The sequence below is a fragment of the Oryctolagus cuniculus genome, chromosome 15 (assembly GCF_051225735.1).
Source record: "Oryctolagus cuniculus isolate XC-2025 breed Fujian yellow rabbit chromosome 15, ASM5122573v1, whole genome shotgun sequence".
Lineage (NCBI taxonomy): Eukaryota > Metazoa > Chordata > Mammalia > Lagomorpha > Leporidae > Oryctolagus > Oryctolagus cuniculus.
In genome coordinates, this window is record NC_142881.1 from 89,382,460 (window position 1) to 89,395,876 (window position 13,417).

At 55.6% G+C, this 13,417-nt stretch overlaps 1 protein-coding gene and 1 long non-coding RNA gene across 9 annotated transcripts in view; one reads left to right on the forward strand and one right to left on the reverse strand.

The window, feature by feature from the left end:
• Positions 1–13,417, forward strand: part of HNRNPF (heterogeneous nuclear ribonucleoprotein F) — an 81,948-nt gene that overhangs the window by 31,236 nt on the left and 37,295 nt on the right. For 3 of the 6 annotated variants that reach the window (XR_016221194.1, XR_016221191.1, XR_016221197.1), the window contains exon 4: positions 2,356–2,830. The exons of the other annotated variants lie outside the window; for them this stretch is intronic. The gene's annotated coding sequence lies outside the window, so the exon portion shown is untranslated. Of the gene's footprint in view, positions 1–2,355; positions 2,831–13,417 lie in introns of those variants that run through there. 6 annotated transcript variants of the gene reach the window in all.
• LOC103345531 (uncharacterized) lies at positions 8,799–13,401 on the reverse strand. 3 transcript variants are annotated; one of them, XR_016221199.1, is made up of 4 exons: positions 11,929–12,087; positions 11,683–11,831; positions 10,264–10,314; positions 8,799–9,326 (listed from the first exon to the last, which is right to left on the reverse strand). It is a non-coding gene; the product is annotated as an uncharacterized LOC103345531 (long non-coding RNA). The 3 variants fall into 3 exon arrangements; XR_016221198.1 differs by lacking the exons at positions 10,264–10,314; positions 11,929–12,087 and adding an exon at positions 13,216–13,401; XR_515397.5 differs by lacking the exon at positions 10,264–10,314 and having other exon boundaries at positions 11,929–12,098.

The window sequence follows — 13,417 nt, forward strand, 5'->3', positions numbered from 1 at the left end:
CTAAGTGGAGAGCTGGAGGAGGCAGGTTCCAGGCCTCTGGGTTCTTGCACCCACAGTGGGGTTCCAGAACTTCCAGGGCTCCCTGGGCTGGGTGCTCACTGGCAGGGAGGGCTGGGCCCACGGGCAGCCTTTGGGACCCCTCACCCTCTGACCAGACCCTGGCTCCACTTGGCCCAGGGCTTGTGGCTGGAATCAGAAAGGACCCAGGCCCAGGAGGCTTCTCGGTGCCTCTCCAAGGGGAAAGGGGCTCCGGCAGACTGGGCCATGCCTCTCTGCTCTGCTCTCCCTAGCCCAGGGACATTTGTCCTTGTCCGGGGGTATACAGAGGTGGCTGACAAGGAACTGGGGGGAGGGTCTCCAGCCTGGGCAGGCTGGAAGGGCGCTGCAGGTATAGAACTGGCCCCCAGGGCGCAGGGTCCGAGAGTGGCCCTAGGAGGGGACCTAGGGGGCTGAGTGGCCCAGGGACACTTGGGCTGGGTAGAGGGATCTCTCCCCATAACACAGAGTTCTCTGACCCCCTGGGAGGCACCCCAGCCAGATCTCCATGCAGCCCAGGTGCCCAGGGTGAGACTGGATGAGGGGGTGTGGCACCTGGGGACAGCTACAGGAGGCTGCCACGAAACCACGAAGCCCGAGTCGGCTCTGCTGGTACTGACCTGGAGGAATTTCCCACACACCTCTGCAGAGAGCAGGGGGCAGGGAGACCAGGCTGCCACCACGAGACAAAGCGGGGAAGATCAGTGACGCTCACCCCCCCCACACACACACACACTGCCCCACACCACACCATTTCCCTTGGGGACAAGGCCGCCATCAGCCTGGATCCTTTTGCCTAGTGCTTCTCATGGAGCTGCCTTCGCAGGCAGGGTGGCTCTCTGGCTGCCCTGCCTGGCTCCTGCTTCTTCTGTCCAGGTCTCCAGGTGTGTGCGTGTGTGTCCCCGCTGTGACACAGCATGGAGCTGGCAGTGTTTGAGCCCTCTGGGACCTGTCCCTCTAAGCTGGGTGACACTGAGACGGGCGGGGCCCACATTTCTGGGTCGCTTCGTCTACTGGAGGAGACGGGTAGGAATGCTGTTTTGGGGTCTTGTGCGGTGGTCTCTCGGGTGTGTGTCTTGGTTTTCCCTGTCATTCTTTTTTTAACATTTTTTTTTTAATTTGACAGAGTTATAGACAGTGAGAGAGACACAGAGAGAAAGGTCTTTCTTCCGTTGGTTCACTCCCCAAATGTCTGCTACGGCCAGCGCTGCACTGATCCGAAGCCAAGAACCAGGTGTTTCTTCCTGGTCTCCCATGTAGGTGCAGGGCCCAAGCACTTGGGCCATCCTCCACTGCCTTCCCGGGCCACAGCAGAGAGCTGGACTGGAAGAGGAGCAACTGGGACTAGAATCCAGCACCCATATGGGATGCCGGCACCGCAGGCAGAGGATTAGCCAAGTTAGCCACGGCGTTGCCCCTCCCTCCCCTTTTAAGATGTATTTATTTTACTTGAAAGGTAGAGTTACAGAGAGGGAGAGGCAGAGGCCGTGAGAGACAGAGATCTTCCACCTGCTGGTTCATTCCCCAAATGGCTGCGATGGCTGGAGCTGAGCCAGACCAAAGCCAGGAGTCCGGAGCTTCTTCCAGATCTCCCATGCAGGTGCAGGGGCCCAAGGACTTGGGCCTGCTTTCCCAGGCCATAGCAGAGAGCGGGATCAGAAGTGGTGCAGCCGGGACTTGAACCAGCACCCATATGGGATGCCAGCACTGCAGTCCAGGGCTTTAACCCGCTGCACCACAGCACCGCCTCTCCCCTGTCATTTTTTTTTTTTTTTTTTTTTTTTTTGACAGGCAGAGTGGACAGTGAGAGAGAGACAGAGAGAGAAAGGTCTTCCTTTTTGCCGTTGGTTCACCCTCCAATGGCCGCCGCTGCAGCCGGCGCACCGCGCTGATCCGATGGCAGGAGCCAGGATCCAGGTGCTTTTCCTGGTCTCCCATGGGGTGCAGGGCCCAAGCACCTGGGCCATCCTCCACTGCACTCCCTGGCCATAGCAGAGAGCTGGCCTGGAAGAGGGGCAACTGGGACAGAATCCAGCGCCCCGACCGGGACTAGAACCCGGTGTGCCGGCGCCTCAAGGCGGAGGATTAGCCTAGTGAGCCGCGGCGCCGGCTTTCCCCTGTCATTTTTAATCTCCCCGGGCTCTGTGTGTATGAGTGTGGGTGTGTACAGCTCTCCACATGGACCGACTCAACCTTCCTCGGACCCCTGAGCCCCTCGGTGCCTCTGACAGGAGAGGAAGAATCCCACATTAGGCAAGATGGCAGCCACTTCTTGTTCCCTGTATCCTAAGGAATTCCTGTCTGATTCTCTCTCCTCAGGGAACTTGGAGAATGCAACAGGCAGAGCCGGGAGAAGGGGAGAGTGTGTTTGGGGCGTGGAAGGAGGCCAGGTGGCCACGACTGACCAGAGCAGAAGGGGCGCCCTGGTGTGACTGCAATGTTCAAGCCCCACTCTGGGCCACACCCTGCCCTCATTTGGCCTTTGTATCCTTAGCAACAGGCTCCAGAAGGGGAGGTGTGTGTCTAGCCTAGGGGTTCAGATGCTGGAGAAGATTCCTGCCTCTCCATCAAGGAGTCTTGGCCCTGGCTTCTGACTCCAGACCCTAGGAGGCAGTGGGAGGGCCACGTGGGACACCCGGATTGAGTTGTCAACTCCTGGCTTTGGCCTGGCTCAGCCCTGGCCATTATGGGCATTTGGGGAGCAAACCACTGGATGGAACCTCTCCCTGACTCTCTCTCTCTCTGCATGTCAAACAAATAAATCTTAAAAAAAAAAAAATATAGAGTTGAAACAGGGTCTTGCCATTTTATTTTGCTCTGACACTTTGTTCCCTCCAGGTTTTGACCTGCACCACCCAGTGTAGGTGCCCTTGGCTGGCTATCCGTGATCCCAGACTGATTTCCCTGTAGGTCTCAGTGCCTCCCACCCAGCTCCCCCTCAGCTTGTTAGAGATAAGAAATCAGATTCCAGTGCCTGGCTCCAAGGGTCTGGTAAGGAATTTGCATACAGGAACAGGGCAGGGACTTCCTGAAAACACACTTCACTGACAAGCCAGCCCCTAGGCACCCTGATAGGTCAGGGACCGTTTAGTAAACACTTATGTCTCTGCATAACTAAAAAAAAAAGTTTATTTGCAAGCATTGATCTCTCCATCTGCTGTTTCATTCTCCAAATGCCTGTAACAGGTGGGGCTGCCCAGCCAAAAGTAGGGACTCAATCCAGGTCTCCCAGGATACACCTGCTGCCTCCCAGGGTACATTAGTGAGAAGCGGGGATGCAGTTGGGACTCAAACCCAGGTACTCCAAAATGGGGTCTGGGTATCCAAAGTTGCATTTTAACCATTGCCTCATAAACACTCCCATCTGAGAGAGAGAGAGAGAGAGAGAGAGAACCTGTTGGCTCACTCCCCAAATGGCCACAACAGCCAGGAATGGCCCAGGCCAAAGTCAGGGGCCAGCAGCTCCATCCGGGTCTCCCATGTGGGTGGCAGGGGCTTGAGCCATCATCTGCTGCCTTCTCAGGAGCATTACCAGGGAGCTGGCTCAAAACGCAGAGGCTGGACTTGATGCAGGCACTCAGATATGAGACACGGGGCTCCCACATGGTGGCTTAACCTGCTGCACCACCACACTCACTCCTTGCAAATATTTTTTATTAATAGGCGATGGTTTTAGTGATCTTGACCTAAGACCACTTTTTTCTTTTCTTTTCTTTTTTTTAAAGATGTATTTATTTATTTGAGAGGCAGAGTTGCAGAGAGGTCTCCCATCGGTTGGTTTACTCCCTAAATGGCCGCAACAGTCAGAGCTGTGCCAATCAGGAGCCAGGAGCTTCTTCCAGGTCTCCCGTGGAGGTGCAGGGGCCCAAGGACTTGGGCCATCTTCCACTGCTTTCCCAGGCTATCAGCAGAGAGCTGGATCAGAAGTGGAGCAGCCAGGACTCCATCCAGTGCCCATACGGGATGCCGGTGCTGCGGGCGAAGGCTTAACCTCTTACACCACAGCACCAGCCCCGCAAATACTTCTCAATGTAAAAAAAAAAAAAAAAAAACCCGTTAATGCATTATATGACCAGTTTATGTTCGTTTGTAAGTGCTGGGTTTTAGTACTGAGGACTATAAGCTCATTAACCTAAGGACTGGCTGGGGGTGACTGGGGGCGCTGATGGTCGTGCTCACAGGAGTCACACACACGGAATTAATTGGTTCTGCCCTAACTTCAACCTAAGTTGGACAGGTGTCATTACCACCTGCATCAGGGGCACATTCAGACACGGTCATCACCAACTGAGGCACTGTCCCGGCTCCCACTTTACAGAGGGGCACACATGAGAGAGGGCGTGTCGGTCGCGCAGGTGCACAAGGTCAGTAACTAACAGCCTGGAACTGATCCCCAAGAATGCACTGTGAATGGTGCTTCTGAATCTTGTGGTTAGTGAACCTCCTCCACACTCTGGCTTAGGACACATTAGTTGGGCAACTAGTGTAGTCACCCCTCTGTGGTATCAGTGACCCGTGTCACCTGCAGTCCAAAAAGGTATTTTTTAAAAAAGGTGTATTTATTTATTTGAAAGGCAAGGTTACACAGAGAGAAGGAAAGGCAGAGAGAGAGAGAGAGAGAGAGAGAGAGAGAGAGAGGTCTTCCATCCGCTTGTTCACTACCCAATTGGCCACAATGGCCGGAGCTGCACTGATCTGAAGCCAGGAGCCAGGAGTTTCTTTTGGGTCTCCTACACGGGTGCAGGGGCCCAAGCACTTGGGTCATCTTCTACTGCTTTCCCAGGCCATAGCAGAGAGCTGGATCAGAAGAAGGAGCAGCCGGGACTTGAACTGGTGTCTGTATAGGATGCCAGTGCCACAAGTGAAGCTTAACCTACTACACCACAGCGCCTGCCCCTCTTTTCATTTTACATGAAAGGTAGAGAGACAGAGACAGATCTTTCCAGCCACTGCTATATTCCCCAAATGCCTACCACAGTCAGAGCTGAGCCAGGCCAAAGCCAGGAGGCTGGAACTGAATCTGAGGTCTCCCTCATGGGTGGGAGAGATCCAAGTTCTTGAGCCCTCACGGGCTGCCTCCCAGGTACACATTAGCAGGAAGCTGGAAATGAAACAGAGGACTGTTGCATGCACCAGGCACTCGGGGATGGGATGTTGGCATCCCAAGCGGCATTTTCACTGCTGAATCAAATGCCTGCCCCCAGATAAACTCATTTTTTTAAAAGATTTATTTATTTATTTGAAAGTCAGAATTACACAGAGAGGAGAGGCAGAGAGAGAGAGAGAGAGAGAGAGAGAGGTCTTCCATCTAATGATTCACTCCACAAGGGCTGGAGCAGCTCTGATCCAAAGCCAGGAGCCAGGAGCTTCTTCGGGGTCTCCCACACTGGTGCAGGGGCCCAAGCAGTTGGGCCATCTTCTACTGCTTTTCCAGGTGCATTAGCAGGGAGCTGGGTCGAAAGTGGAGCAGCCGGGACTCGAACTGGCACCCATATGGGATGCTGGCGCTGCAGGCTGGGGCTTTAACCTGCTGTGCCATAGCGCCGGCCTCTGCTGTTGCTTTAAATAAATATTTTATCTACTGGGGGATGGTGTAGTGGTGTAGTGGGTAAAGCCACTGCCTGTGATGCCGGCATCCCATATGGACACCAGTTCGAGACCCAGCTGCTGCACTTTCGATCCAGCTCCCTGCTAATGGCCTGGGAAAGCAGTGGTGGATGGCCCAAGTGCTTGGCCTCTGCCACCTACATTGGAGACCTGGAAGAAGCTCCTGGCTCCTGGCTTCAGCCTGGACAGCCTCAGCTGTTGTGGCCATTTGGGGAGTGAACCAGTAGTTTAAAGATCTCTCTCTGCCTCTGTCTCTTCCTCTCTCTGTGTAACTTTCACTTTCAAATAAATAAATCTTTAAAATTTTTGTTATCTATTTATTTGAAAGGCAGAGTTACAGACAGAAAGAAGGAAAGAGAGAGAGAGATCTTCCACCTATTGGTTTGGTTCAGTCCCCAAATGACTACAGTGGTTGGTGCTGGGCCAGGCTGCAGCCGGGAGCCAGGAGCTTCTTCTGGGTCTCTGCTGGTTTCCCAGGAGCATTAGCAGGGAGCTGGATCAGAAGCGGAGCAGCTGGAACTCGAACCGGTGCTCCTATGGGATGCTGGCATAGCAGATGGTGGCTTAACCCTCTGTGCCACAGCACCACCACCAGTCCCCTTTTTCTCTAGAAAGGACTAAAAAGAAGCATTTATTTATGTATTTGAAAGGCAGAGGGACAGAGAGAGAGACAGACAGAGAGCATTTTCTGTCCATTGGGTTGCTCCCCAAATGGCTGCAACAGCTAGGGCTAGGCAGTGGCAGAGGCTTTTGCCTTTTAATTAAACTTGTTTCTAACTGACATGGTGGTGAAAGCTGTGGTGGAGGCCTTCCCAAGGTCAGGAGAGGAAACAAGGAGGCATGTGTCCTGGGAATGAAATGTGGTTGTTATCTGCTGTAGTCCCTATCTGCTTCTATGTAACCGTTTCTGGTCCTGCTTGTTAGTACGGAGCAGTGATGTTAACCCTTGCCAGAGAGCTTACTGCTCAGTATATGGGGGAAAAAACAACCTTTGCATGTGCAGTATTGTATCAATCCTGCAGCTGCCATGTAACATTAGAGTATCCCATCAAATGTATGGAGGTAACCACATACCAGAGACAAAGAGGCTAAAACCGTATACAAAGGAAAACCCTGGGCCTTATGCTGGTATAATAAAAGACTATTTCCTGTTAAGGGGCCTTGATGTCTTGTCTCGGTACATGAACCCTGCTACGAGGCCAGACAGAAGCCAGGAGGCCGGAACTCCATCCAGGTCTCCTCTGCGGATGGCAGGGCCACAGTACTTGGGTCATTATCTGCTGCCTTCCAAGGTGCATTAGCAGGAAGCGGGATCGGAAGTGGAGCAGCCGGGACTTGAACCAGCGCTCACAAGGGACGCAGTAAAAGCCTGGACAGGGGTTGCGGTATGAGGGAAGAATCGGGCACAAGACAGGGACCACTTTTTCTGGCCGCTGGAATAAAAGCACCAGGGTGCGAGACGTGTCTGGGCCTGGTCTCCGGGTTCCTCCAGCCTGTCTCCTCACACGACAGGTGTGGCACCAGTCAGAGAACTCTGCATTTAGAGATCTCTGCAGGGCGCGGGTAGAAAATTACTGGGCACTCTATGTTCCAGGACTGATAAAAATCGCCAGGCGGTGGTGCATCTCGCCCTGGGATTTTTGGCACTGTGCCTGGAACGCTGCTCTTCCTTGTTCGTGTCCTAATGCCTGGCCAGCTGGAAAGGGCACCGGAGCACCTGGGCTTCGGCAACCTCCTCCGTGGGTGCTGTCCTCATCTCAGCGGGACAGGGGGGTTCCTGTGCCCCTCACCTTCTGGGGCTCTACATGCCGGGATGGAGAGAGAAATTGAACCAGAAATACAGTCTGATTCCTCGGAAAGTCGCAAGACGCAGGCGGAAGAGGAGCTGCCCCGACCTCAGGTGGGCCTCCGTCCGCAGGGCGGCTTGGCCGGCGCCGCACCCCCTGGGCCCCGATGGCACTACCAGGCACCCTGAGCGCGCAGGGAAGCGGAAGCTGAGCAGGAGGACGGGAAGACGCCACGGCGGCTGGCGCTGTTGGTCGGTGCTCTCCCCAGTCCGCTCCGAGTAACCCAGGAGGAGAGAAGCCGCCACAGTGAGGAACCCTGGCCCCTAATGTGGTACCCACAAAGGCCACCCGCTCCATCCGGGCCTGGCCAGTGTGGGCACCCCGCCCCTGCCCCCAGGGGGAGGGCTCAGGGCGAGCCTCATTCTTCTCATTGCCCCTTTGACAGAAGATGGATGGGGCCAGGGCGCTCCCTGATTGGCTCCTGGGGATCCAAGCCAAACCTCACCTAAGGAGCCCCAGCAGCCCCGGGGGGAGAGAGGAAGGGAGAAAGTGGAGATTTTCTTGACAGTGGAGCCACATACTCTGGGCTGACTTTTTTTAAAAAATATTTTTATTTGCTTATTTGAAAGATAAAGTTACAGAGAGGTGGGGGATGGGAGGGGGGAGAGAGAGAGAGAGAGAGAGAGAGAGAAAGAGAGTCTTCCTTCTGGTGGTTCATTCCCCAAATGACCACAACAGCCAGAGCTGTACCGATCTGAAGCCAGGAGCCAGGAGCTTCTTCCAGGTCTCCCATGCAGGTGCAGGGGCCCAAGCACTTGAGCCGTCTTCTACTGATTTCCCAGGCCATAGCAGAGAGCTGGATTGGAAGTAGAGCAGCCAGGACACCAACCAGAGCCCATATGGGATGCTGGTGCTGCAGGCAGAGGCTTAGCACACTACGCTACAGTGCCAGCTGCTGGGTGACCTGTTGAAAAGGTCTCTCGGGGCCAGCATTCCATATGGGCACCAGTTTGAGACCTGGCTGCTCCACTTCTGATCCAGCTCTCTGCTGTGGCCTGGGAAAGCAGCAGAAGATGGCCCAAGTCCTTGGGCCCCTGCACCCACGTGAGAGACCCAGAAGAAGCTCTTGGCTCCTGGCTTCGGATTGGCTCAGTTCCACTCATTGCAGCCATTTGGGGAGTGAACCAGTGGATGGAAGACCTCTCTCTCTCTTTCTGCTTCTGCCACTGCTTCTCTGTAACTCTGCCTTTCAAATAAATAAATCTTTAAAGAAAAAAAACCAGTTTGCTAGGAGTGTCAGGAAAGGTGATGTAATGAGATTCTTTCTGGCTCACTGGTTTCCATATATCCCTAAATGCTCCGCCTTATGCTTTTTAAAATTTATTTATTTATATGAGAGGCAGAGAGAGAGAGAGAGCGAGCGAGCGAGCAGAGTCAGAGAGGTCTTCCATCTGCTGGTTCACTCTCCAAATGCCTGTACCAGACAGGGCTGGGCTGCACCAAAGCCAAGAGCCAGGTCTCCCAGGTAGGTGGCCAGAGCCCATCTCTTTGAGCCTTCCCTGCCGTCTTCCCAGGGTACGTGCATGTTAGCAGGAAGAGGACCTGAGACTCAAACCCAGACACTACAGGTCAGGACATGGGAGGCCCAAGTGGTGTCTGAATCACTGTGCCATTTCCCCCTCATGGGAAGACAACCACGGAACATGTCGACTGCTACTGTGTATTTAAGTCAAGGCCAAGTACAAGTGTTCAGTCCCAAGCAGCCAGGCGAGGAATTCTTGGCTCTCCTCCAGGAGGCACCTAAGGATCCTGAAACCATTCCAGAAGGTCTTTTAGGTCGGGTTAATCCGGAAGTCTGGGTCCAGGGACAGATGGGATGGGCTGTCAACACCCAACCTGTAAAGATAACACCAGAAAGGCTGACCACAGGGCTAAGAATATCCGCTGAGACCCAAAGCAACAGCTGCGCTCTTACTACTGGCTTTAAAAGGCTCCTAACTCAGGGACGGATCGGGTCCCGTAGTCTCCTTGAAACACTCCTGCATGTGTATTTTAGATTTGTTTTCTCGGGGCCCATGCTGTGGTCCAGCGGGTTAAAGCCACAGCTTGCGGCACCGGGATCCCAGCTGTTCCACTTCCAAGCCAGCCCTGCTATGGCCTGGGAAAGCAGTGCAGGGTGGTCCATGTGCCTGGGCCCCTGCACCTGCGTGGGAGACCCAGAGGAAGCTCCTGGCTCCTGACTTTGCCTGGCCCAGCCCTGGCTGTTGCAGCCATTTAGGGAGTGAACCAGTGGATGGAAGTCCAGCCACCCCCCACCTCCCTTTCTATAACTCCGCCTTTCTAGTAAAAAAAAAAAAAAAAAAGACTACAGGACATCCATCCCATAGTACCCAATCCCACTCTGTTGGCCAATTTGCCAGAGAACAGCAAGTATCATATGGTCTTAGAATTAAAGGATGCGTTCTTTTAAAAATAAAATAAATATTTATTTGAAAGGCAGAGTGACAGAAAGAAAGGGAGAGATAGAGAAAGCAAAAGTTTCTGTGCACTGGTTCACTCCTCAAATGGCTAGAACAGCTGGGACAGGGCCAGGTTGAATCCAGGAGACAGGCTCTCCATCTGAGTCTACCACATAGGGGCAGGAACCCAAGTTCTTGGGCCATCACTGCTGTTCCCAGGTGCACTAGTGGGAAGCTGCATGGGAAGTGGAGGTGGGACTTGATCCCAGGCACTCTGACATGGGATGCAGACGTTGCACACAGTGTCTTCCACCAAAGGGGGTTTCTCTGCATTCCTTTATTTTGCCTGTCAGTGGGAAAACCCAACAACTCACCAGAAATTGCAGTAGGTCAGATTGTTCCATCACAAAGATTTCAAGACTCTCCTACAATTTTAGGGGAAATTTGGAGACCTGAGAGAGCTACAGTTAAAGAAATTAAATGAGGGAACAGTCTTAAATTTGTGAGGCCAGCGCCGCGGCTCACTAAGCTAATCCTCCGCCTTGCAGCGCCGGCACACCAGGTTCTAGTCCTGGTTGGGGCGCTGGATTCTGTCCCAGTTGCCCCTCTTCCAGGCCAGCTCTCTGCTGTGGCCCGGGAGTGCAGTGGAGGATGGCCCAGGTGCTTGGGCCCTGCACCCCATGGGAGACCAGGAGGAAGCAGCTAGATCCTGGCTGCGGATTGGTGCAGCGCCGGCCACAGTGGCCACTGGTGGGTGAACCAACAGCAAAAGGAAGACCTTTCTGTCTCTCTCACTGTCCACTCTGCCTGTTAAAAAAAAAAAATTGTGGATATCATCAGCCTCTCCAAGGAGGCTTCTGATAACACCATTAAAACTTTGAGTTATCTGGCAGAGGGAGACAGAAGGAAGCTACAGGAAAGGCACAAATGTCTAAGTCAACTGCAAAGTATCCCTGCTCTACAATATGCCAGGGACAGCAGACCTCACCCCACAATTATGGACTGGCATTCTGGAACCTGGCTCCATCCAAGACCAAGAGAAAATGACCGAGTTTCCTGGGAATGGCTGGCCAACTCAGCGGGGCTGGCGCTGCAGCGGGTAAAGCCGCCTTCTGAAGCGCCAGCATCCCACATGGGCGCTGGTTGAGCTGCCCACTTCTGATCCAGCTCTCTGCTGTGGCCTGGGAAAACAGTGGAAGATGGCCCAAGTGCTTGGGCCCCTGCACCCAACGGGGAGACCTGGAAGAAGCTCCTGGCTCCTGGCTTCGGATAGGTGCAGCTCCAGCCGTTGTGGCCAATTTGGGAGTGAACTAGCGGATGAAGACCTCTCTCTCTGCATAACTCTTTCAAGTAAATAAATAAAAATTGAAACAGGGGCCAGCACACCGGGTTCTAGTCCCGGTCGGGGCGCCGGATTCTGTCCCGGTTGCCCCTCTTCCAGGCCAGCTCTCTGCTGTGGCCAGGGAGTGCAGTGGAGGATGGCACAGGTGCTTGGGCCCTGCACCCCATGGGAGACCAGGATAAGTACCTGGCTCCTGGCTTCGGATCAGCGCGATGCACCGGCCTCGGTGCACAGGCCGCGGCAGCCATTGGAGGGTGAACCAACGGTAAAGGAAGACCTTTCTCTCTGTCACTCTCTCTCTCACTGTCCACTCTGCCTGTCAAAAAAAAAAAAAAAAAAAAAAAAAAAAGAAACAGGGGCTGGCAGGGTGGCACGGTGGGCTAGCTGTGGCTGTGACGCCAGCATCCCTCAGTGGAGGGAAGGTTCAGGTCCCAGCTACCTGCGGGCGCACCTGCAACGTGGCCGATGATGGCTCAGGTCCCTGGGTCCCTGCTACTCACACAGGACACCCGGATGGCGTTCCTGGCACTGGGCTGCTGGCTTCGGCCTGGCCCAGCCCTGGCCACCTGCGGAGCGAACCACCCGAAGGAAGCTCTCTCTCTGGAATTGTTTCAAATAAATAAATCTTTAGAAAAAATGTGACAAAGAAAGGTCGTCCTGCGCGCGGCCCCTCCCCACGCCCCCCTGCTCTTCCCACCTCCCTGCGCCCGCAGATCCCCCTAGGACGGCCAGGCCTGGGGACCGCTCCCCCTGCTAGGCCCCGGGAGACGGGCGCCGGCCCCGCTCGCCCGGCGGAGGGCAGGGCTGCCTGGGACTCGCTGCCTGCGCAACGCACAGACAACGCCCCATCTTCTAGGCGAGGCCTCCGCCAAGAGATAGCCTATCAGAGCAGGCCCTGGTAACTACCAACCAATCAGCGCTAGGGAACGCCCTCCGAGGCGGAACCTCGGGAGGCAGCCGCCGGTAAGGCGAAAGCCCCGGATGTGCAGGCAGCACCTCCCCCCGCCCCCCGTCCCGACGCAGAAGTGGTTCCGCCCCTCCTCACGCGGATTGGCTGCTTCTGCTCAGCAGCGGTGCCTGTCACGCCGCCCGCACTGCGTTAGCGAAGCCGCGGGCTCCCGCAGCCGCTTCTGTGCTCCGGGCGCTGTGGGTGTTTCCTTTGTTCGCTCCAGGGCCTCCCTCGCGGCCTCGACGGCGTAGCGCGGGCCTTGGAGGGTGTGAGGGGCCGCTGGGCTGACGGGCAGCCGCAGGGGTGCGCTCAGCGCGGGCAGTGGCCGGCCGGAGTGAGGCCCTAGCTTCTCCTGCGTCCAGGAGCCCGGGGCCGCCTCTGCCTCCCCTCCTACCTGCCCAGGTACCTGCCTTCGGCTTGCCGGGGCCCCGCAGCGCAGGACGGGTGCGCCGTCCTAACCCGTCTGTCCCAGGCAGGTGCGCCGTCCTAACCCGTCTCTCCCAGGCAGGTGCGCCGTCCTAACCCGTCCCTCCCAGGCAGGTGCGCCGTCCTAACCCGTCTCTCCCAGGCAGGTGCGCCGTCCTAACCCGTCTCTCCCAGGCAGGTGCGCCGTCCTAACCCGTCTCTCCCAGGCAGGTGCGCCGTCCTAACCCGTCTCTCCCAGGCAGGTGCGCCGTCCTAACCCGTCTCTCCCAGGCAGGTGCGCCGTCCTAACCCGTCTCTCCCAGGCAGGTGCCCCGTCCTAACCCGTCTCTCCCAGGCAGGTGCGCCGTCCTAACCCGTCTCTCCCAGGCAGGTGCGCCGTCCTAACCCGTCTCCCAGGCAGGTGCGCCGTCCTAACCCGTCTCTCCCAGGGCCCTCTTTGCGCACCGTCTCTGCTTCGTGGTCTCAGAGACCCTGGCACAGGACAGCAATAGCTGGATGGAGTTTAACTACAACAGGACCGGTAGATTACTCAGTAGAATATGGGTGGAGTGGGTGCATTTAGAAACTCCTCCCCCCAGCCCCGCTTGAAGCCCGCCTCTGACTTCTCACCTGCCTGCTGCCTCCTGTAGCTGTTTCTGGCTTGTGTTTCCTAAAATAAACCTATGATTGCCTGTCTGAGCCTCTGCTGGTGGTGGGTGACCGAGTCCGGGAACGTGAGGACCCGCTGTAGGTGCAGCTCAGCGGAGAAGCAACACTGATTTGCAGGCAAAGTGGAAGCGTGCATTGCAGGAGTGCACAGGCTCAGGACAGC